Raw genomic sequence first — 22,057 nt, forward strand, 5'->3', positions numbered from 1 at the left:
AGGTAGTAAGGCATTTGATATTTTAAATCTCTCTTTTCTCTTTCTTTGGTTCCTCAGCAGGTCTCTCGGGGGCCATACGAGTTCAGAGTGTCTTGAAATTCTGCCAGGAATGTGGCACAGTGGCAGCGGTGTGCGTAGTACTGGAATGTGCGAGGTGCAGCTGGCTGACGCCCGGATTACCCACGACCCGAGTGTGACGCATCTGCTGCAACTCGCTCCTCTCTCCTGCCGGTCCTCTTCACCGAGCACGTGCTGTAAAAACCACCAGGTGTCAGCCATGATGGCAATCATGCCCTGACTAAGTCTTCTCAGGATGGAGGTGCCTCTGCTGGAAACTTCTTCAGAACTGTTAGTTGCTGAATTTGCAAGTTCACATAACCCCTTGCTTTTAACAGAATTATTGCTCCAAGTCCTGCAAGATACAAACAAGAATTATATATTTATATACAATGTAAGATATAATATAATATAATATCTATCGAATACTAGAAACTGATAGATTTATTCTTTTGAAGATAGTTTTTGAGGGATATGTGAGTCTTTTTGTTGTCTCAATAAGGGCTGTGAATAAGCAGTAGATTATTGGTTCCATATTTTTGGTTTTATAACCCGTTGTTTATTGTCTTATTCTTTTGACTTCAGTGATAAAATGGTAGCTAAAAGTTATAGCCTAGTACTCTGCATGCATTCTTTAATTCCTATAGCAACCCAGTGCCACACATCTGAGGTAGATGCTATTCTTTTTCTTCCCATTTTACATATGAGGAATGAAGTTAAGTAACAGGCCCCATGACAGTATCTGTAGAGCCTAGAATATACTTGTCATCACAGACGGTATTTGTGTATCTACAGTCTCTGTGATATTGTGCTGGCTTATGTTCAGTTTTTTTCCTTATCAATCTTTTAAATTATGATCATTGGGAGAATATAGAGCATATCTCAGTAAGCTTCAAGGTTAATTTGCGTTTCGCTTGGTATACGATATTTTATGAAAATTCCCAACATCTATATACTACCGTAGCATTTATAAAATGCTTTTACAAATAATTCTCCCTTCATTTTAGTGTTCTGTGGACACTCCCCCCGTTTTCCTAGTATCAAAGACACATGGATGATTTTAAATGTGAAGAAAATCTTCCGTGTACTTCCTGCCCCCTTTTAACTTCCCCATCTCTCACCTCTCCCCACATCTATTGTTTTACAGTATTCAAAGCAATTTCGTATCTATTATTCCTTTGATATTCAAACTAGTCATCTGAGATAGATGTTATTCTTCCCATTTTGCTGTTGAAGAAGCTGGGCACAAGAGAAGTGATTTGACTGAAGATGAGGAGAAGGGAAGTTGGAAAGGTTGGAAGTGTGGCCAAGACTTGGCCATGAGGGAGGTCATAGCCAGGGAATATGGGCAGCCTTGAGACACTGAGAACAACTCTGGCAAACAACTGGCGAGGAAACAGAGACCTTAGTCTTATAACCCCAAAGACCTGAATTCTGCCAACAACCCGAACGAGCCTGGAAATGTGTTCTCCCCTTGTGCCTCCAGAAAAGAAGTAGCCAACACCTCCATCCCGCCATGTGCCATACTTAGCAAAGAGCCCACTGAGCCACGCTACACCTGGACTCCTGACTCACAGAACTCATGACATAATACATTTGTTGTTTCAAGCTGCTGAATTTGGGGTAATCTGTGGCAGTGGCATTAGAATACAAATGCAGTCACAGAGTTGTTCATTTGTGACTCGGGTGATACCCCGTTGCATACTGTTTCCACTGGTTGCACAGGATGGCACTCAGTGCTATGGTCTCTAAGGGTGGAGGGTCCATCAGCCCCAGGTGTGCACATATTTTCTTTCAGTAAAGAAAGAAAGAAAACTCAGCTTTTAATCTTAGAGTTTTGCAAAGGTTTTGTACTAGAATTAGTGTGTTAAATATGGCAGAATATTTATAGTTCGCATACGGTGTATCGCTGGCTCAGTTGTACTGACAGGGTTGTATGATCAAAAAGACCTTGATAGGTTGCCTGTCTTGTTGAACAGTGACCTAGTGGGCAGCAGAAGGAAGGGTTCACCTGCTCTAGTGGAAAGCTCACCATATTTGGAGTTGGAGCCATTAATTTTATTTTCACCTATGAAGGTAATTAGCCCGGCGACTTTGGCTAAACCACGTAGCCTCTGGCTTACATTTCCTCATGGAACCCAAGTGAGGCATCCCGGATGCTCCTTGAGCTTTCCTTGAGAATATGGAGATGTTTCACTGACATGCATATCATCTTGAACTATCATCTCTGAACCATGTCTTTGTTCTGATTGAGAGAAGAACAGAGAAACTTAGACCAAAGAAAAAACCAAAACCAAAAATACCCAAAACAAAACCCAAACCCCCTAAACCCAAATCCCCGAAACCTCCAAAAAAACCCCCAAACAAACAAAAACAGGTATTGCAGAGATGGCTGGTTGTTGGGACTAATTGATCGTGATGTTTGACTGAGTTGATTTAATATAGTGAGTGACTTCTGAGCAGGTATTTTTCGGATTCATTTTTTAAAGTCTTCCTAATGTCTAATCTGGTACTTTGTGCCAGATCTTTTTTTTAAAAAAGATTTTATTTATTTATTTGACAGACAGAGATCACAAGTAGGCAGATAGAGAGAGACGAGGATGCAGGCTCCCAGCGAGTACAGAGCCAGATGCGGGGCTCGATCCCAGGACCCCGAGATCATAACCCGAGCCGAAGGCAGAGGCTTTAACCCACTGAGCCACCCAGGCGCCCCACTTTGTGTCAGATTAATAATAAAATCTTATACAATAAATGGGTAGACTTAAAATGGTAAAATGAAAGCATTAAGGTTCAAAAGAAGTGTTAAGGTTAAAAAAAAAAGCATTAACAACATAAATTCAGTGACACCTCTTATTTAAGAGATAACTAACTTTTCCGGATAAGTGACTACTTCCAGTAGACCACAAGATCTCAAGAGGACTGGTGGTACAATTGATTGTTTCTAGGGGTGATCAACAAAACTATCAGATTAATTTAGATACATGTACATAGTACTTGTTATGCTCCAAAGTTGTTTTAAGCACTTTCTGCATATTAACTCATTTAATGCTCACAATAACCATATTGGTTTGGTACTAATATTACTCCCTTTTTACAAGTAGGTAAAGCAAAGCACAGAGAGGTTACATAACCTGCCCCAGGTCGCACAGCTAATAATTATCTGGGCAGGGGTCGAAACCCAGCAGGCTGACTTTGGGGTCTTTACCCCTCAGCACTCTGCTCTGTTGCTTCTCCATGATGAGAGGTGGGGGGGGGCAGGTGCGGGAGCTCTCTTCTGATTCCTTTATGCATAAGTATGTCTTAAATCACCGACTCACCAGGAATAATCAGGACCACTTTCCTTCCTCAAGGACTCTGACTGTGGGACCAGAATAGGAGAGCCAATAGTGGGGTGTTCAGTGTTGCCACAGAGAGCAGTAGAGGGGGGATCTTGGCACCGGGAGCTTTCTGGCCTGGGGAAAATTGAACTTTCTGAATCATAGTTTTCTCATGTTATCAACATGGAACGGAGAGTACCTCCTGGATAAGACTATTATGAGGATTATGTGAAATAATGGGGACAAAGCATAACATTTCAGGCACAGAATGTAACAGGTGCTTAATACATCTTTGTTGAACTGCACTGCATCCCCGTTCTGAGCGGCTCGGGAGCCCAGTAGATGCTAAAACAGGGGAGAGAGGCTATGCAGCATAGGTCTGCCTACACAGCATCTTTGAGTCTTTGCACAAGCCAACCAAGGCTGGAATACATGCTTCTCTGTCCTTCGCTCAGTTGTTGGTTCCCAGTGGTAGTAATAGCATATTATGAATGTATTATATTATGAATGTTCTTGGAAACATTCCTTCAGATTTCTAATAGCCACGATTCCCTCGGGGATTGATGAAGCTTAGACAAAAGGTCTGCGTGATTTTTATTCACATCCGTCCCATCTGTGCTTCCCTGAGTCTTCCCCACCTCCGTCGGGAGGACCACCGTTCACCCTTGCATTCTCTATCCCTCACTGGGTTTGGGAGGATCACGGTTCATCCATGCGTTCTGTCTCCCCGTTTCTGCGGGGAGAACCTCTGTGTATCCAGGCGTACCACCCTGAGTATTTCTTGACTCCTCTCTTATCCCCATCCCTCGGTGGATTCCATTAGCGCTGCCTTCACAACCTGTCCTGAATCTAACCACTTCTCTTCTCTGCCAGATTAATCCTGGCCTCTGTCCCCTCTTGCCTGGGTCACTGTGAGAATCTCAGTCTTGCTTCCTCTCGAGCCTCTTCAGTATACTCTCCACAGGCAGCCAGAGTGATCACGTCATTCTGTGCTCACCTTCAGTGACCTTCTGTCACGGTCAGAGCACAACCCAGTGTCTAACCATGGCCGGAGAGGTCCCTCATGGTCCTGCCCCTAACTATGGCTTTGTCTTCATTTCCGTCGTCCTTCCTCCTGCCCTCTGCTCTCCGTCCACTGGCCTCCTTCCTTCTGCTCTCAGAACACGCCAAGTGGCCTCCCACCTTGGGCACTCCGTGTTCACTTGCTGTTCCCTTCTGGAAGACTCTTTCCCCAGAATTGCCCTTGCCTGATGCTCCTTATTCTTCATGTCTCTGGTCAAACTTTGTCTCCTCAGAGAACCCTTTTCAGTGTTCATTGCTCTCTCTCTCCCCAACCCTGTTTATTTCCCTTCACAGACTTAAAAAAAACAAACAAACTACATATTTATTTGCTTTTCTGTTCTATGTCTAGGATGTCCAGGGACTCAACACCTGGAATAATAATTGGCACATATCACGAGTTTATTAAATATTTGGAATGGATGAGTGCATTATTGAAGAATTAAAAATGAATATAGTAGAAGAAGGAATTGGATATTTCAAAAAGATTTCTTCTGAGAGCAGCAAGGGAGGTAGAAGGAAATCTGTCTAGGGGTAATTCCCTCCCCTGGACAGCAAAAGGGAATTTAACTATTCGGGGAATAGAGTGAGTCTGAGTTGAAGCAGTCCTCACCAGCACTCTGTTTTATACACCTGTTACCTGCCTGTGCCCCCCTCCCCCCCATCCTGCTGGTTGGAGGGTTAGGGAAGAGCACCTGATTGGCCATTACCAAGCAGAGCAGCTGTGCTTTCCTCTCTTCTTCTGTGTTTGGGGTCTCTCTGGGAGGGGGCCTACAGAAGCTTGTGGGCCTATTATTCCCTTCCCGGATGGTACGGGAGGTGCCAAGAGCCTCTTCGTCCGCTTGGGAGTGAGGGTCCTTAAGGAGAAGCTCACTACTTTGGCTGAACAGCAGAGCCATTCTCAGGGAAACTCTCTGAGGAGTTTCTGCACAGACCTCCCAGATAGAGCCGCAATTTGTAGCAGTATTAGGCCTCTTTATATTCCAGTTTCATCTCTACCCATTGATTTTGTCATTTGCAGCTTATAATGGAAATGAGGATTGCTCGTACGATGGAGCAGTTACCAGACGCTTCTCTCTGTCTTGTGGCTGGGGCCCTCCTGGGGAATCAGGTGAATGGGCATTTGCTTCCTTAACCCCTCTGTGGGTTTCACCAAGACACGGCTGCCTGGAAGATGGTCACCAATTCTGTAGATGGTTCATACTGCACAGTGTGAAAACAGATAAAAGAATTAGGATCAGCCCCCAAGGTAAAAGCTTAAAGGAGAACACAAGTATATAAGTTGTGACAATTTATACTAATTTTAGGAATACACCTCGCTTTAAACAGGATGGAAAATACATTACATTTGGTCAGTTTCCCTCTATGCTATTCCTGGGGGACAATGGGATCTGTAGATCTTTGAATTGATTATGATGCTAGGGCCTTAAGGAAGGCTGATACTTATTTTGCTTTAAGAAAACTAAAGATGGGGGTGCCTGGGTGGCTCAGGCATCTGCCTTTGGCTCAGTCATGATCCCCAGGTCCCGGGGTCGGGCTCCCTGTTTATCAGGGAATCTGCTTCTCCCTCTCCTTCTGGCCCTCCCCTGTTCATGTGCGTGCACGCTCTCTCTCTCTCAAATAAATAAATAAAATCTTAAAAAAAAAAAAAGAAAACTAAAGATATATATGGTGGCATGCACATGTATGTAGAGGTCAGTCTGGAATACAACTTTGATCTGAAAAAGTAAGGGGAAAAGGACTGTGAAGATGTGAAACAGAAGACTCAATCTCTGCCTGAAAGCCAGGCCCCAGATCACTTTCTAGTATGTGTGCTGCTGAAGCGAACACCCTTGCGCACTTTCTATTCTTTTTTTTTTTTTTTTAAAGATTTTGTTTATTTATTTATTTGACAGACAGAGATCACAAGTAGGCAGAGAGGCAGGCAGAGAGAGAGGAGGAAGCAGGCTCTCCGCCGAGCAGAGAGCCCGATGCGGGGCTCGATCCCAGGACTCCGGGATCATGACCTGAGCTGAAGGCAGAGGTTTTAACCCACTGAGCCACCCAGGCGCCCCCGCACTTTCTATTCTTGATTTCTATTTAGTATTCTAGTCTCAGTGTTTTCAGTTATCTTTCTCGCTAGCCCAGTTGAGAAGCAACAAATTAGATGAGGGCAGAGGAGGTTTCAAGTCAAAGTCACGCTAATGGAAGAGAGTAATGACAACCGACAGGAAGGCAGGTGACAGCAAAACTTAAATAGCAATGCAGAACTGCTGTGAACTAGCTTGGAATTGTTGGGTTTTGTCTGCAAGTTCAAGATGGATGCAATGGGGGTTGCCTTCAGCATGACAGCCAGGAAGAAGACATTGGAGGGAGGCACTCTTCCTTTGTGTTACTGCATTTGTGATTTGTAGCACTTCCTTTCAACTCTTTCTTAGAGTTTCTGTCCCTTCTTACTTTACCCATGTGTTCTGGCCTTGAACTGACTTTGCCTATCTACTTGCTTTCCCCATTAGAGTCCTCTACAGATAAATCATCAGTATTTTCAACTCCCTGTATGATAATTCCAACTTCTGTCATATCTGAGTCTGGTTCTGATGATGTTTTTTTCTCTTTGTACCAAGTTTTTTCTTGCCTTTAGTCAGATCTTATAGTTTTTTGTTGAAAGCTGGGCATGTTTGTATTGCATAATAAGAACTAAAGGAAATAGGTCTTTAGTGTGACGGTTTATGTTACTCTGGGTAGGAGTTGGTCTGTGTATAATGCTTATTTATCTATAGGTGCCAGAGGCTTTAGGTTTTTGTTTGTTATTGGTTCTTTCTCTTGGCTTTGAGGCTTCCCTATGTACTACTTGAAGAGATTCTGAATTTTAAATTTTCTTTAGTTGTAATTCACTGTTATTACAATGGAGTCTGTTGGTGGGGTGATAGGGTGTGTGTGTGTGTGTTTCAAAAATTTGTTTAAAAATTGTGTGTAGGTGAAGTCATTTTCCCTAGAGAATAGGCCTTTGTTATGGTGATGGCTGTGGATGGGTTTCCCAATGATCTTGGCTAGGAGGGCATCTTTCTCAGTTCCTTATTGTCAACCTGCTGGTGTTCCTGGAGGGAAAGCTCAGGAAAGTCCCTTGTCTCAAGACTATGGACCCCAGGAATTTCTCACTCTTATCCTAGTCTATGCTGAGTCTCCAGCAATTGTCAGAATTACCAGTTCCTACCAATTTATGACTCCTGCAACTTCTGTTCTAGGTAAACAGATCTTGGTTGTTCTGTTTTTTGGGATGTACCTATCTCTCCAGATTTCAGGGATGCAATTTGCCCCACTACCTCAATTTTATGATAGATCCAAGCAAATTAATTGATTTTCAGTTTGTCATTTTTTTTCTCCTTATAAGAATGGGAATGATGATCTTTACATGTCAGAGTTGAGATTAAAGTGCCTCACACCAAGTCTCATGGTTTATATACTAGTCCTGTTACTTCTAGTTCCAAAATATGTTTTGAAATATCCTCAGCTTTTGTCAAGACATCATGATTTTTTGTCTGGATCATTTCAGTAGTCTCCTGACCATTCTTAGTACCACCAGTAATGCATTCATGTTGTAGATTCTTTAAGTCTCATCTTTGACAGTCCTTATTAATACTTTCTAATGGCCCATCCACCTTAGTACAGGATACAGCATCCTACTACAGCCACTGCCTTACAGTGTTGTCCCTTAAAGTAGAAAAGACCACATGTTCAGTGTTTGGAGACAAGAATGTGGATGTGTTTTATAAGAAATAAGGAATTCTTCAATTTCTCTTGCTTTGATTAAATGATCCCTTTAAAGTGGGACATGTTCACAGAGGAAACCAGGTCAAACAGAAATAAAACTCAGAACAGATTTTAATATATGATCTATTTATTGATAGAGCATACCTGTTTCTTCCTGATCACACTAACATACCCCAAATTTTTACTTGTACAGAGGAAGGGACTGGATTGAAACATCTTTTATTTTGGCCACAACTCCTATAAAGTTCTGAGGGTTGTGATGTTACACACATTTTGTTGAAGCATACATGAGAGACGACACAGGTAAGATGAGGGCCCCTAGCATAAGCATTTGACCTCTTTTCAACTTTAGGCACTCTTAACTCACTATCAAAGACCAAATGAAGTGATAACTGTAACGCACCAATAGTCTAGAATTTAGCTGGCCCTGGAGACATTGCATTAGTGTCCTGGGGGTGAGGTCTAAATTAGATGGCAGTCAGGTACGTATGTACACAGGAGTGGTCATTACTGCGGGCAGATGTGCACAGCTAATGGCTGGCAGTGGAGATTGCTGCAGGGGGAATTCCTTGATAAAAATGAGTTAAAATGAGACAATGGATTATCCAGAAGGGTACTTTTCTACAGACTACACTTTTATTGGTGAAGGCAATCAAAGGAAAAATATTGAGCTATTAAAAATGAAAGCCACTATAATGTATTTATTTAATATCATCTATGTAGCACAAACTGTACGCCTATATATGAATTTTTTCTTAGGCTGTGTAAACTAAAGGAGATACTGCTCTTATTTTTTCCCCCAAACAAATGTAGATGGGAGGCTGGTACATTAAAGCAATGCAGGAACCTAATGTACTGGGGCAGAGGGACTACTTGCAAAAGAGTTAAATCTTTATGCTTGTAAGCCAAACTACCCATGATCTCATTACACCGCAGAGAGCTTGCAAGCATTGCTCCCCAATCACAAAGAAAAATCAGCGCACAAGTGACCTGTGTATTAGCATCTCTGCAAATCTCAAGCAGGAGCTGAGATTTATATACACTTCACACACCCCTGAGGAAAGACCCATTTTATGCCATTGATAGGCCAGATGTATTTTTCTCTGTGAAATGTGATCAGAATGTAATTAGAACAAAATACACTGCGTATTCAAAAACAAATAGACAGTATTCTTTAAAACTCCGTGGTAATTTAGAACAGGCAGCAATATCAAATTATAGGAGTTGTATGGAAGGCATATTACCGTGTGATTGGGCCGGTGTGGTTAGATTAGTGACACTGCACTGGTTAGTTCTACAGCCACTGAGATGAATTGAAAATTTCACATGTCCAGAAAATCTTTGTCTCTGAGTATAATTACTTCTGTGAAAAAATATCTTACATTAGATAGTGTGATTCCTTAAAAATGCCAAAATGTGGATTGGAGTCCTTTTTTTTTTTTTCTTCCTCAAAACCAATTTTACATGGAAGGAAGAAATTGAAGATGGCTTTGGGGGAAAAATACACACATTTGTAACAGAACTTGCTAGAGCAGTACACAGGCTGCTATTATTCTGCATCTGTGCATTTTACTGTAACAACGTGATTAATGTGGTTTAAATTTTGAACTTATGGACTCGACTGTTTTAGTGTCATATTAAAATACACAAAAACCTGACACATCTATTTTCTATGTAATCCCAAGGAGTAAAAAATTATATGCGTATTTGTAATGTTCAGGCTTTTGAATAGACTGTGTGACATAAGCATGGACAGTTATATACTGAATAAAACATGAATAAAACATGGTCAAATGTATAAACAACACAGACACCAGCCAAAAGAATTGTCTGTGTGCAAGATGAATTAGAATGAAAATCCATCCTTTAATCTCTTCCAGACTTTGGATCACAATATTTTGTATAAGACTGAATATAGGAAATATTAAGGGGGGCATAATTTATAACCTGTGTACTACAAGGATTTTAATCCTCAGTTTTATATGAACCAGAAAGATGAGTTAAAACATTGTTAATGTTTCTAAACCTCTCTGAAGAGGTCCAAAGAGAGTATGGATTAGTGGCAATGAATTTAAAGACAGGATTAACAAGGGTTGCTTCGGAATCGAAGGTATTAAGAACCAACTTTACAAAGCAGAATATTCTCATAAGCAGATTTGAGCATCATCTGGGACTATCGATGAGTTCCAAGAAACCAGTACCCCATCGCCTTGCTCTGGTATTGGTCAAAACCTTTGCTGCTGTGAACAATGTCTAGAGAAAAGGAAAGTTTGTGGGTGCCCATTGAAGACTGACACAAGACCTGGGGCGGTTTAAAATTCTTTGATAGTCCTCTCACTGACAGGCAGGGTTATGCCTGTCCCATCTGCATTTGGGTGGGTCTTTCACTGCTTGGACCCATGGAATGCAGCAAAAGGAATGCGGTGTCATTCTGAAGCTTGGTCAGGAAAGGCCATGCAACGTCCACCTGGTCCCCTTTGGAATGCACAGGCAGTTGAGCCTGCCCGTGGCTGCACCTTGAGGTCTTCCCAAGCACAGAGGAGCAGAGACAAGCCATCCTTCCTTCTCCTTCACCCAGTTTCTCGTCCAGGGAAGCCATGGGAATGGTGAAGTTACTGCACACGACTTAGTTTTGGGGATGTTGGGCTCAGGACAGCAGTCACTGGAGCAAGCCAGGAGTTCCCAAACTGACCTTTAACAATGGTCACTTGGGGAGCAAGTTAAAAACAGATTCCCCTGTTTCACTCGTGGGCATTCTGACTCACTAGGTCTGGCTGGGAGTAGGGGTGGAGAAATCTCTTTTTAACAAGTAGCACGGAAAGTTAACTATGATAAAATGACTCCAAGATGCCGCATGATTTGTTGGTCAATTTTGACATATGAATTTTTCATGACAAACCTATTTCTTTGATTACTTGGAATGGGCTCACGGGGCTGTTATTTCCCTTATTTTAAGACTGTAGAGCACACCACTTAAATGCCTATCTATTTTTCTAGTCCCAGTTGTGAAAAAGCAGTGAACAAGACAAGACACTCTCATTAAGTACTAAATCAGAGCGGCAAGAGGGAGGAAAAGGAGGTTTGGCATAGAAGGGAGTTTTATGGAGGACGTGGGGCTGCAGTGAGCCCTTCGATGCTGGCAGCACTGGGCGTGGCTTAGAGGAGAAGGAGTCTCACTGGTGGAGGATGGAAGCGAGAGGGAAGGCAGACAGTGAATGATTGCATCACAGCACTAGCCATACGGGATCGTGCATGTGTATTACTACTATTACTTCTAACAACAACGACGGCAACCCAGACCATCTTTTATTTATTGAGTGTTTCCTTTGTGCGCGTTGCTCTCTTTTGCCCTCGTCTGTCTCCTGTCTTCCTAGTGCCAACACTGCATTGCTCCTGTGTGTATCCTGCATGTGGTCGCCAGGCCCACAAATGTTTGTTGAATAATAATGATGATGATGAGGATAATAGCTGATAAGAAGTAATATTTACGGGGCACTTCCTATGGGCCTGACTTTGTGCTAGGCACTTTAAGCAGATTATCCTAGTGCATCCTAATAGTAAATCTGCCATGGAGTAAGATCCTTATTGCCATTTTGTAGAAGTGAGATCTGAGGCAGATTTGTGACGTGCCCAAAGTCATGCAGAGTGGAAATGGTGTGCCCTGCGTTCTGACCTATGCAGCTGGACTTTGAACTTGACTCTGAATCTGAAACTTGACTTTGACAAAGCTGTAAAAGAGAAGGAATAGACTCTGTCCCTCTTGACCCCTCTGCATACTGCCTCTGCGTGGGGCACTCTTCTCATCTTTCTTTGCCCAGTGAGTACCTACCATCCCGCACTATCCTTTCCTCTGACGCTTGCTGCCAGACAGAAACGATGGGCGTTTCCTGCACTACGTTGAACAATCCCATAAAAAAATGCCAATAGCATGCCAGCTAAGAAACACTGCGTAGTAGCACTAACTAAAAACTCGAAAGGAAGCCCCTGCCCCCAATATTTACAGGGGTCAGGTGGTGGTTACTTTTCTTTTATTAGTAAGCAGAGGAAATATTTTCTCCTGATCCTCTTCAAGTGCCAAACTTACAGGGAACAGTTTTATTTAAGAACTGATTCCACAGATGCCTAAAAACAGTAGCATTTTAACGTTTGGGGTATGAATTTAAAGATATTTTAATCTTCTAGTTCTTAATAAAGTCTGTTCATCTGTCCATGTGATCCCTCATTTAGTCAACAAATATTTATTAAACATTTTTCAGGCAAAGCACTCTTCTAGGCTTAGGAGCTAGAGCAGGAACGAGACAGGCTAAGACCCCGTCCTCACGCAAGAGGGAGTTTACAACCTTAAAATTGCAAGGGGGGAGAAAACATGAGAGGGAGGATTCAATTGCTTCTTTTGCAGCAAGAATTATTTATGTGGGATCCCTGAAAATATAACTAGGGCCACATTTCTTCATAACTAGACAAGCTTATAACCCCAAGGGTGTACGCACTGTCCGTGCCTTGCAAGAGAGGTAGATGTAGACTGTGTCATTAAAGCCGATTGCTCCCACATACCCAGGGCTGTTTGGGGACTAAGAGAATTGAGGATTTATTTAGAACTCAGAGAACAGAAGAGTTGGCACCTGTAGGAAATCTTGCCAGTGCAGTTATGTTAATATCATAAATATTTCAGTAAAATCAGTGGTTAAAAGGATATCAACGTTGACCTAATTGGTTGCAAATAAGGCAAAACCGAGACTGCCAAGAATCCTTTTAAAGCTGAACTTGATGTACTTTGTTCAGCTCATTTTCCCCAAACCTCTTTGTTGGGGTCAGCCACACAGGAAGAATATAGGTAGAAGAGGGTGGTTTTGTTGCCATCATTGTTGTCACCATGATTACTTTGTGGTTTTTTTTTTTGTGTGTGTGTGTATGTGTGTGTGTGGTGATACATCAGATAATGTCTTTCTTAATTTGATGGACCAGAAGAAAGCAAGCTAAGATAATTTGCTTTTCACTAGTTTGATGTAATTGAGAGAGGGAGACCAAGAGAGATATTTCCTACCTATGCCTAAAGCCAAAGATACAAAAATGGGGTAAAGAGATGCTACTGCTAGAAAAAGATAACAGAGCCAAATTGTACCACATTGAGGGGATGCTGTTGTGGCAGGATCATTTCTTGAGATACGGCCTGTGTTTTGCTTCTCCTGTGCCTGACCAGGAGGTGGTCATTCCTTGGGTCACTTATCTCAGGGGACATTGGAGCTGGGAGGTTAACTTCATTTCTTGTCTTTGGTGAAAACCTAAAGCCTAAGCTGATTATACTCAAGTGTCCTGGAGATCAGGACAGAGAGAGAGAGAGAGAGAGAGAGGAAGTAGAGAGAGAGAGAGAGAGTAAAGAGGTAAGAGAAGAAAGAGCAGGAGAGAGGAGGGATCTTCTAGACCTGGCAGGATCTTGGCATAGTGGATTCTTGGACTCTGTTATCTTGCCCCGGGCCTTGGAGGAAATGGCAGTGTGGGAGACTGGACCCTCTGCGCAGGGTTTGCTAGTCAAGCCAAGGATTCCATGTCTGTTTCTACATAGGACCCTTGAAGTCATTGTCCCTATTGGGACAAAGTGAGCCTGGGCCCTAAAGCGGCAGCTGTACCCATACGGATGGGAGACTGGAGGTCTGACTTTGTTTTCTGGGCACATAGGTGCCTCTCATGTTTCTGTGAGATTTTGGAGTGGGGAAGATGTCAAGAATGGGGAAAGGTCAGAGAGCGTGGCCCACTTGCAAGGTGCTGACATACTACTGTTTCATGGGTGCTGGCAGAACATGGACTTAGAGGTCGCCCATGAAGCAGCAGTCCTCACAGCAGTCCTAGCAGCCGGAGTACCAGCGTTTTTGTGTCACCTCTTGGAGCTGCAGTGCCCACAGGGTGCTGGGACGGAAGCTGGGTGATACCTGCCCGTGTGGTTGCTTGTGTTGTGGGAAGAGAAACCTTGAGCTTGGGGAATACCAGTCCTGTGTCACGGGCAGGAAGATATGTGCCCTTTGCTCTGGAGATACCACGTATGTCTTCCAATATTGTTTGCTATAGAAAACATCTTTGAAAAGATGATTTGGAACAAAGGGCAGTCAGTCCACTGCTCATTAGATGTGCAGAAACATTAAAGACCCATGGAGAATTGTGTCCCAACAGAGAGGACATTCTGTAATGACTGAGACTAAATCTCTGCTTTGTAATAGGGACTTGAAGCCAGATTTAATTTGGCTAAAAGAAAATAAAGAATATGACATTTCTTACAAACAGTCTGTGGAATACCTTTTATACCTACGGTACTATTACTGGCCAAGCACGGTGCCCATGTATTATGTGACTTTTGGAGTCAGACAGATTTGAGTTCAAACTCCGGTCATCCCTTCCTGAGGTGGTCACTTAACCCTCAGCCTCAAGCTGCTCACCTTTGAACCAGGAATAACAATTTCTGCCTTGAAGATGGTGTGAGAAATCAATGCGGTGATGCCTGGGAAAAGCTTATCACATTGCCTGGCATGAAGTAATGTTTGGATTATTATATATATTATATAATCCAAATAATAGTCATATTTGATAATCATATATAATCCAAATGTTTGGGAGCTATGATTTAAGGCAGATAATGCATAACACTAAATGTGTGTGGCAAATGGGGTAATTGAAGGTAGGAAAAGAGAGAAGGCCTCTTGATTTCAAGTCTTTTGTCTTTGTTCTGAGGTTCTCATTCTTTTGAATCAGAAGGCTATTTTTTAAAAAGATTTTATTTATTTATTTGAGGGAGAATGAGTGACAGCACAAGAGAGGAGAAGGTCAGAGGGAGAAGCAGACTCCCCAAGGAGCTGGGAGCCCAATGCAGGACTCGATCCTGGAAGTCCGGGATCATGACCTGAACCGAAGGCAGTTGCTCAACCAACTGAGCCACCCAGGTGCCCTGAATCAGAAGGCTTTTTGACTGGGCATCTTAGCTTTGAAGAAGATTCAAGTTTTCTGTACTTGTGTCCCTCACATCTTTGAGTTGGTGTAAAAAATGGAAACATTATTGCTTTGCCCAGAAAATCAGGGCTAGCAACAGGAAGACCTGAAAAATCCAGGCTGATCCCAGAATAAACCCTTACAGTAGTGGACACAGGCTAGAGACCATGCAAGCAGGCATGAGTTGCTTATCACCAGTGTGACCAAACAGTGGAGTCCTCAGCTGGAATGTAACTCAAGAAGGTCCCAGTCACCTTTGACTGGGAACATATGTACAATATAAGAACAAATGTTGTATGTACAGCATGGTGACTATAGTTAGTAATACTGTATCATATATTTGAATGTTGCTAAGGGAGTAGATCTTAAAATTTCTCATCACAAGAAAAAAATTATAACTCTATGGAGTGACGGATTGTAATTAGACTCATTGTGGTGATCATTTCATAATATATATAAATATTGAATCATTATGTTGTACACCTGAAACTAATTTAATGTTTTCTGTCAACCGTATTTCAAAAAAAGGAGCAAATCTTATGTTTTATGTGTGTCACGATGTGTATATGGTTGGGAAGCACTGTTGTAAGGATTGAGAACTTGGGGTCCACATTGGGGAAGACTGTAGAGGTAGGAGGTGATATGCAAAGTATCCCTAAAAAGCTCAGATGGAATTTCAGATTTATCAAATCCAAGCAGGGATGGGGAAGTGAATTCTAGGATTCCAGGAAGGCAAATTATTTGCCATGGAGTTGCTCACGTGGGGTTGCCCATGCACAGTTGTGTAATGTAGTGGATCCCATAGGAGGATCCAGCTGTCAGGCCACAAGAACCCTGGCGTTTAGAGGTAGAGGTTCTACTTCTGCCAGTGGGCTTGGGTGCCTGGGACTTATTTGTAGGGTAAGATACTGCCATTTACAAAGCAGAAATCTTTTTATCTGGGAACTACGGTGCCGATGCCAGAGTGAACCTGGAAACCAGTATAAAGCCCTATCCACTGCCCAGGCTAGTAGCTTAAGGCTCCTTGTCGTCCTCAATGTAGGGCAAGTGGACAAGTTTGGTGCCCAAGGCTGGAGTAGAGCCAGATTTTAAAGTAAAGGCTTAAGTGGGCTTAGGTTTGAATGTTAGCAAGGAAGCCAGGCAGGGGGCCAGGCAGACCACAAAACCCCCCTTTCTGTAGGGCTCTTGTGGCTGTGTAGTCTAGAATCCACCAGCTGATCGTGTCCCACCCCCGTATCAGTAAATAGCTTTGTTCCTTGCTGGAGCTGAAGAACATTTAGGTTCTATTCTGCCACATCAGATCATAAGATTTTTTTTTTTTAATTGAGTGGGTTAAGTAATAAGCTCAGATAATCACGCTCAGCCCTTGTAACAGCATTTGAGTCATTTATTAATGCAGGGACATTAAGCTGCTCTATTATAAATACAGGATAATTACCCAGATGATGTGTGAAGCTCTTTCCAAATTTCTTTTCTTTATTTAGTCCAACATAAGAACTAACATATGGTGCCTTTGCCATGAGTGCATGTGGGCGAGGTCAATTATGAAGAAAGCAAAAACTGATTGATCAGTGGGTGTGGTTTCAAGAATCAATCATCAGTAAAGACATTAAGGCCTTCTGGTATGACTGGAACCAGGTATTGGGGGCACTGAGACAAAAAGTGGAATCCCTGAGTCTATGCCCCAAAGAATTTCTAATCTAGTAAGGAAAGGAAAGCTATGCCACAGGAGTCACCTAGGGTGGGTGAGAATTTGGGAACCCTTGGAGATGCTTGGAAATGCCAACCACCAACCGCTGGAGGAAGGTAGGCATTTACAAAGACAGCAGCTCACATCTCTGATTTTTATCTTCTCTTTAAGGTGGGGAGGGCTCTTTAAAAAATTAAGGGTTCAATCCAGTGTAAGGAAGGTAGTTGTGAGAAGAGGCAATCCTTTAGAGAAACGACAGCAGCAGCAATGAAAAGAAAGTAAATCTTGGATTCACAGCTTTGATGCTCTTTGAGAGAGTCTGAATGAAAGGTCTAAGATCTGTGTTAAGAGATTTAGAACAATTTCTTACCCTATAAACTTTCTGTTTTTTTTTTTTTTTTTAAAGTTTTCCCTGCCCCGCCTTCCCTATGGTGATTATGTGTATGCTTGGGTGAGGAAAACAAATTTCAGGAGATTGGAGCTGGCGGACTGTTGGTAATGGGAATTGTAAGAGTAAGCGTTCAGCTGTTTGCTGTGCTGGTTGTACCAGAATTCCCCTGTCACTCCCAGAACCCTGCCTTACACCTGATTTGTGGGAGAGGGAGGGGGAGGGGAGGCCGCATCTCACTTTGGTGTGGATGTGGGCTGGAGAGAGGAGAGTGACCAAAAGAGGCAAGACAACAGAGGTCGAGAGACGTCCCTGAAAGCAGGCAATCCAAGCAAAGGGAGACTTGGGAAATAGAGTTCTTTTGAGAGTCCTGAGATCCTGTGGTGATGTTAACTCATGCTTGAGAATTTTTTAAATTGATGCTAAACCTGTGCCACCATCTTTGCCTCCTCGGTGCCAGAGGTTTTATGGGGACACCTAGGTAGCTGACATTTGACTTGTAAAGGCCCCCGTGTTTTATTTTGGGCCAAAAAGAAAGGGGTGGGTACTGCAGAGACTGTCCAACTCCACAGCCAACATTGATGGGGCGGGGGACTCAAAAGGGTGGTATAGAAGGGCAGAAAGGTAAGCAGACCTTCCCATCACTGTAGTCTGTGGTGGAGAAGAAAAGGAAGACTGCCATGCAGCTTAAGAAATTGTCCTGGAGGGCGCCTCAGTGGCTCAGTTCGTTGGGTATCTTTGGGCCGCTGGGGTCATGATCCCGGACTCCTGTGGGATCACAGAGACCCACATCGGGGTCCCCACTCAGCAGGGAGTCTGCTTCTCCCTCTGCCCTTTAGCCTACTTGTGTTTTCGCTTGCTCTCTCTCTCAAGTAAACAATTAAAATCTTTTTTTTTTTTTTTAAGATTTCATTTATTTATTTGACAGACAGAGATCACAAGCAGGCAGAGAGGCAGGCAGAGAGAGAGGAAGGGAAGCAGGCTCCCTACGGAGCAGAGAACCCAACTTGGGGCTCAATCTCAGGACCCTGGGGTCATGACCTGGGCTGAAGGCAGAGGCTTTAATCCACTGACCCACCCAGGCTCCCCAACAATTAATATCTTAATAAAAAAAATTGTCCTGGATACCTGTGCAGTTTCCACAGGGAGCAGTTGCCCTCCTGTGCTGTCTGTCCCCATAACACATCCATTATAGATTCAGAGAAGGGGGGAGTGGGGCCACCGCGGCTTCTTGGAAGAGACCTGGCTTCAGTTTGCTTGGGAAGAGTAAGAGGGCTTTGGCTGGACAAAGAGGAGAAATAATTTAATACTAGCCCCTGTGTGCCAGGCCCTTGCTATTTTACATGTTACTTCCTTTAATCTTTGGACAGTTTCGTCTCTTTCATTTCTTTCTTCCTTTCTTCCTTCCTTCCCTCTTTTCTCTCTTCACTCTTCTCTCCTTCCTCCCCTTCCCTCCTTTCTCTTTTCTCCTTTTCCTTTCCCTTTCCTTTCTTTTCTCTGTTCTTTTTTGCCAGTTTGTTTGTGTCTCACTGACACCGGTGCTCGGGCTCTGACCGTGCACCACCGCTGCCTCGGCTCCTGCGGCTTGGTCTGAGGGTTCTCCGTGGTCTTGTTCAGCTGGGGGCCCCAGGCACGGGGCTTTCTGGACCGCGGGTCCAGGGGTTGCACTTCTGACCCTTGTGGAAGTTCTGGAGGTTCTCCTTCTGCGTCTGGTCGATGCCGGTAAGGACAGGGGCTGTGGGATGTCTCAGAGCTTGGACGTCGAGGGGCTGGGCCAGCTCCACCTTCAGGTCCTCCCGCTGATTAAGCAGCTCCTCCTACTTACCGGGAAGGTCTGGAGCCTTAATCTGGGCCATGTCCGCACAATTCGCTGCCGCTGCCGACCACTGGACAGTTTATTTACCACATGAACAAATGAGGTATAGAGAGATGTTTTCTGGTAAGTGATGGAGCTAAGTTTCATATCTAAGAACCTTTAGGGCCCAAGAATGTTTAGTCTCTATACTCTGGGTCTCCTTAGGTTAGACTGCATAGTTCTAAACTGGGGACAATACTGTTCTTCGAGGGGCTATTTTGGAAAGTGAGGAAGGGGGGTAATTTAGGGTTGTCACATGAGATTGTCAGTGGAGATTCTTTGAGAATTTAGTGGAAGGGCCAGCGTTGCAAATTCTCCACTGTGGAGAATTGCCCCCAGTGTGGGTAGTTCCACTAAGAAGCACTAGAAAGTGTAAATGCGGTAGGTAAGGCGGTGGGAAATGGAAATTGCCCACAATAGGGGACATAGAGGGGCTGAGTGGAGACTTGTCTAATCAGTGCTGACTCAGACTGGGGAGAAGAGTTTGCTTCTGAAATGTTTCCAGCCCTTTCCCATTTCTGCTGGCTGGTCCTTTGACTTAGCTGGGTTTTGCTTGTTTGTTTTTGAAGAGCTCATTCTTATTCTTTAGGTCTCAGAGCAAATATAATCTTCTCAAGTTGGTCTTTGCAACCCGGGGATCAGTTTATTTCAGCATTCTTGTATTGTCACCTATTGCTGTGTAACGAATTTCCCCTGCAATCAACAGCTTAAAACAGTTAGACTTATTGGCAATCTTAGTTTTTCCATGTGTCAAGAATCTGGGAGCTGGTAGTCAGGCTCAGGATCTTTCCTGAAGTTGCAGTCAGCTTGTTGGCTGGGGCTGAGTCATCTGAAGGGCTGAAAGAGCCACTTCTAAGACTCTTCACACTGCTGTTGGCAGGCCTGGGTTCTTCGCTGGCTGGATGTCATGGACAAGTCTACTTGCCGTAGGCTTTCTGAGTGTTTTCAGTAAATGGCAGTTGGCTTTCCCCCGTGAGACTGTGAGGTGACCAAATAGAAGCCACACTGTCTATTATAACCCGACCTTGAAAGTGACATATCATTACTTCTTTTGTATTCCATTGGTTAGACCAACTCTGTCAAATGTGAGAGGGGACTGTACGGGGTTTAAATACCAAGAGGAGGGATTCAGTGGGGGCCATCTTGGAAGCTGGTGACCACAATCCTGCTTATTTACTTCACAGCACTTATCCAAATCTTGGATTCTCTTATCTGTTTACTCGTTGGTTGGTGATCTCTTGCCGGCTAGCAGAAAGTTGTACTAAGGCAGAGACACTTACCTGGCTTGCTTTTGAATGTCTAGCCTCTAGAAGAGTGTCTGGCACAATAAATATTGTCGAAAGAACGAATATGTGAGTCAACCACATAGTAAAGTCTAGGAAGTCACTAACCAACCTTCATTCCTCTATCTAAATTTGTTTTTGTCACATTAGTTTGTGATCCTGTTAAGAATGACTTAGGTCACTGACTGGACAGAGGCAGGAGCTTGATACAGATCTAGTTTTTTTTTTTTTTTTTTTAACTTGATAAGTGATTTTAAAGAATTGGCTGTATTTTTAGTCTTTCTTTTTCATTCTGTCAGATACATGTGCTAGTAATAAAAATAGTCTGGTGTAGTACATCATAGTTTCAAAATTGCTTTCACATTCTACCTTCCATTTGATCTTAATGCCGTGTTTAAACGTTGGTAGAATTTGTATTTACAGATGAGCTATTGGAGGTTTGGAAAGGTCTGAGATTTACTAAAGGGATATACTTAGTGGGTAACATGGGGACCTAAACAAAGCCTCTGCCTCCAGATCAAGGACACTGCCCCTGAGCCCAGATTGCCTGGGTTTAATGCTTGCATGATACTTCCCTTATGATAATTTTTGATAGTCTTATATAAAATGATATTCTCAGAATAGCTATCTCAGAAGAACTTACTTTCTTTCCTACATGCATGGACTGTTTCTTGTATACCAGGGTGATTGCATTAACTTACCATTATGGCATGGGCTTTGAAGTGTTTATTTTATTTAATTTAGTTATCATTTATTTGAATGCCTGCTCTGTATACCAGAACGGTGTTAGTGCTGCATACAAAAAAGGTGAATAAAATATGTGCCTTGATTTTAAAGAATGACCTTTTGTGTGTGTCTGTGTGTGTGTGTGTTTTCTTTTCCTAATTCTAAAAGCAACTTAGGTGTTTGTCAGAATTTTTGAAAAATATGGAAATGTGTAAGGAAGAAAAGAAAATCACCTGTAAACCAACTTACCATTAACATTTTGTAGTCTTTCCTTCCAATGTTTCACTTATATGCATAGGTACATATATATGTATATGTCAGTATGTACTTTCCTATAATATTTTAATGCAAGAAAAAATAACAGTTTTTTTTTTTTTTCAATCCCATTAAAAAAGACTTAGCCCCTAATTTACCTGGTCTTGGGTTGGTTAACGACTCCCTTGAGGTTGTAGAAAACCCTGAGAGTGTGCACAGTCTGGGAAAATTAGGAGAAAATTCAGTCCATTGGGGTCCCAGCCCTCGTAGACCATTCAGTGGTGGAGGCTTCTCGGTGTCAGGGCTCACGAGGGACTGTTGAGATCCCATATCTCCAGGACCCATGCCATCCCATTGGGCACATTGAAGAGAGCCAGGGAGCAGAAACCCAGGGCTTGACTCCTCCCGTTCTGGTCTTAAAAAATCTAACTCTCCCCTGGGTCTCTAACACCCTTTAGTCATATCCTTCCACAGAGGTCCACCTGGCTCACTTTTGCTGTGTGACTGAAATACCAAGGATGTTAACTCCTTTTTGGAACAAGAGTGTCCAACCTCACAGACCTTGCTATTCAGTGAAAGGGGAGGGTCCTCTTGCTAATGATTACTCAGCAGGAAAAAAAAGAGAAGATGATAATTTATTAATTATACATACTACTTTCTGTATTTCTCTCAACCTATATTTAAATTTAAATGATACTGTAT

The sequence above is a fragment of the Mustela putorius genome, unplaced genomic scaffold (genome assembly GCF_011764305.1).
Source record: "Mustela putorius furo isolate JIRA1106 unplaced genomic scaffold, ASM1176430v1.1 tig00000163_pilon_pilon_pilon, whole genome shotgun sequence".
Classification (NCBI taxonomy): domain Eukaryota; kingdom Metazoa; phylum Chordata; class Mammalia; order Carnivora; family Mustelidae; genus Mustela; species Mustela putorius.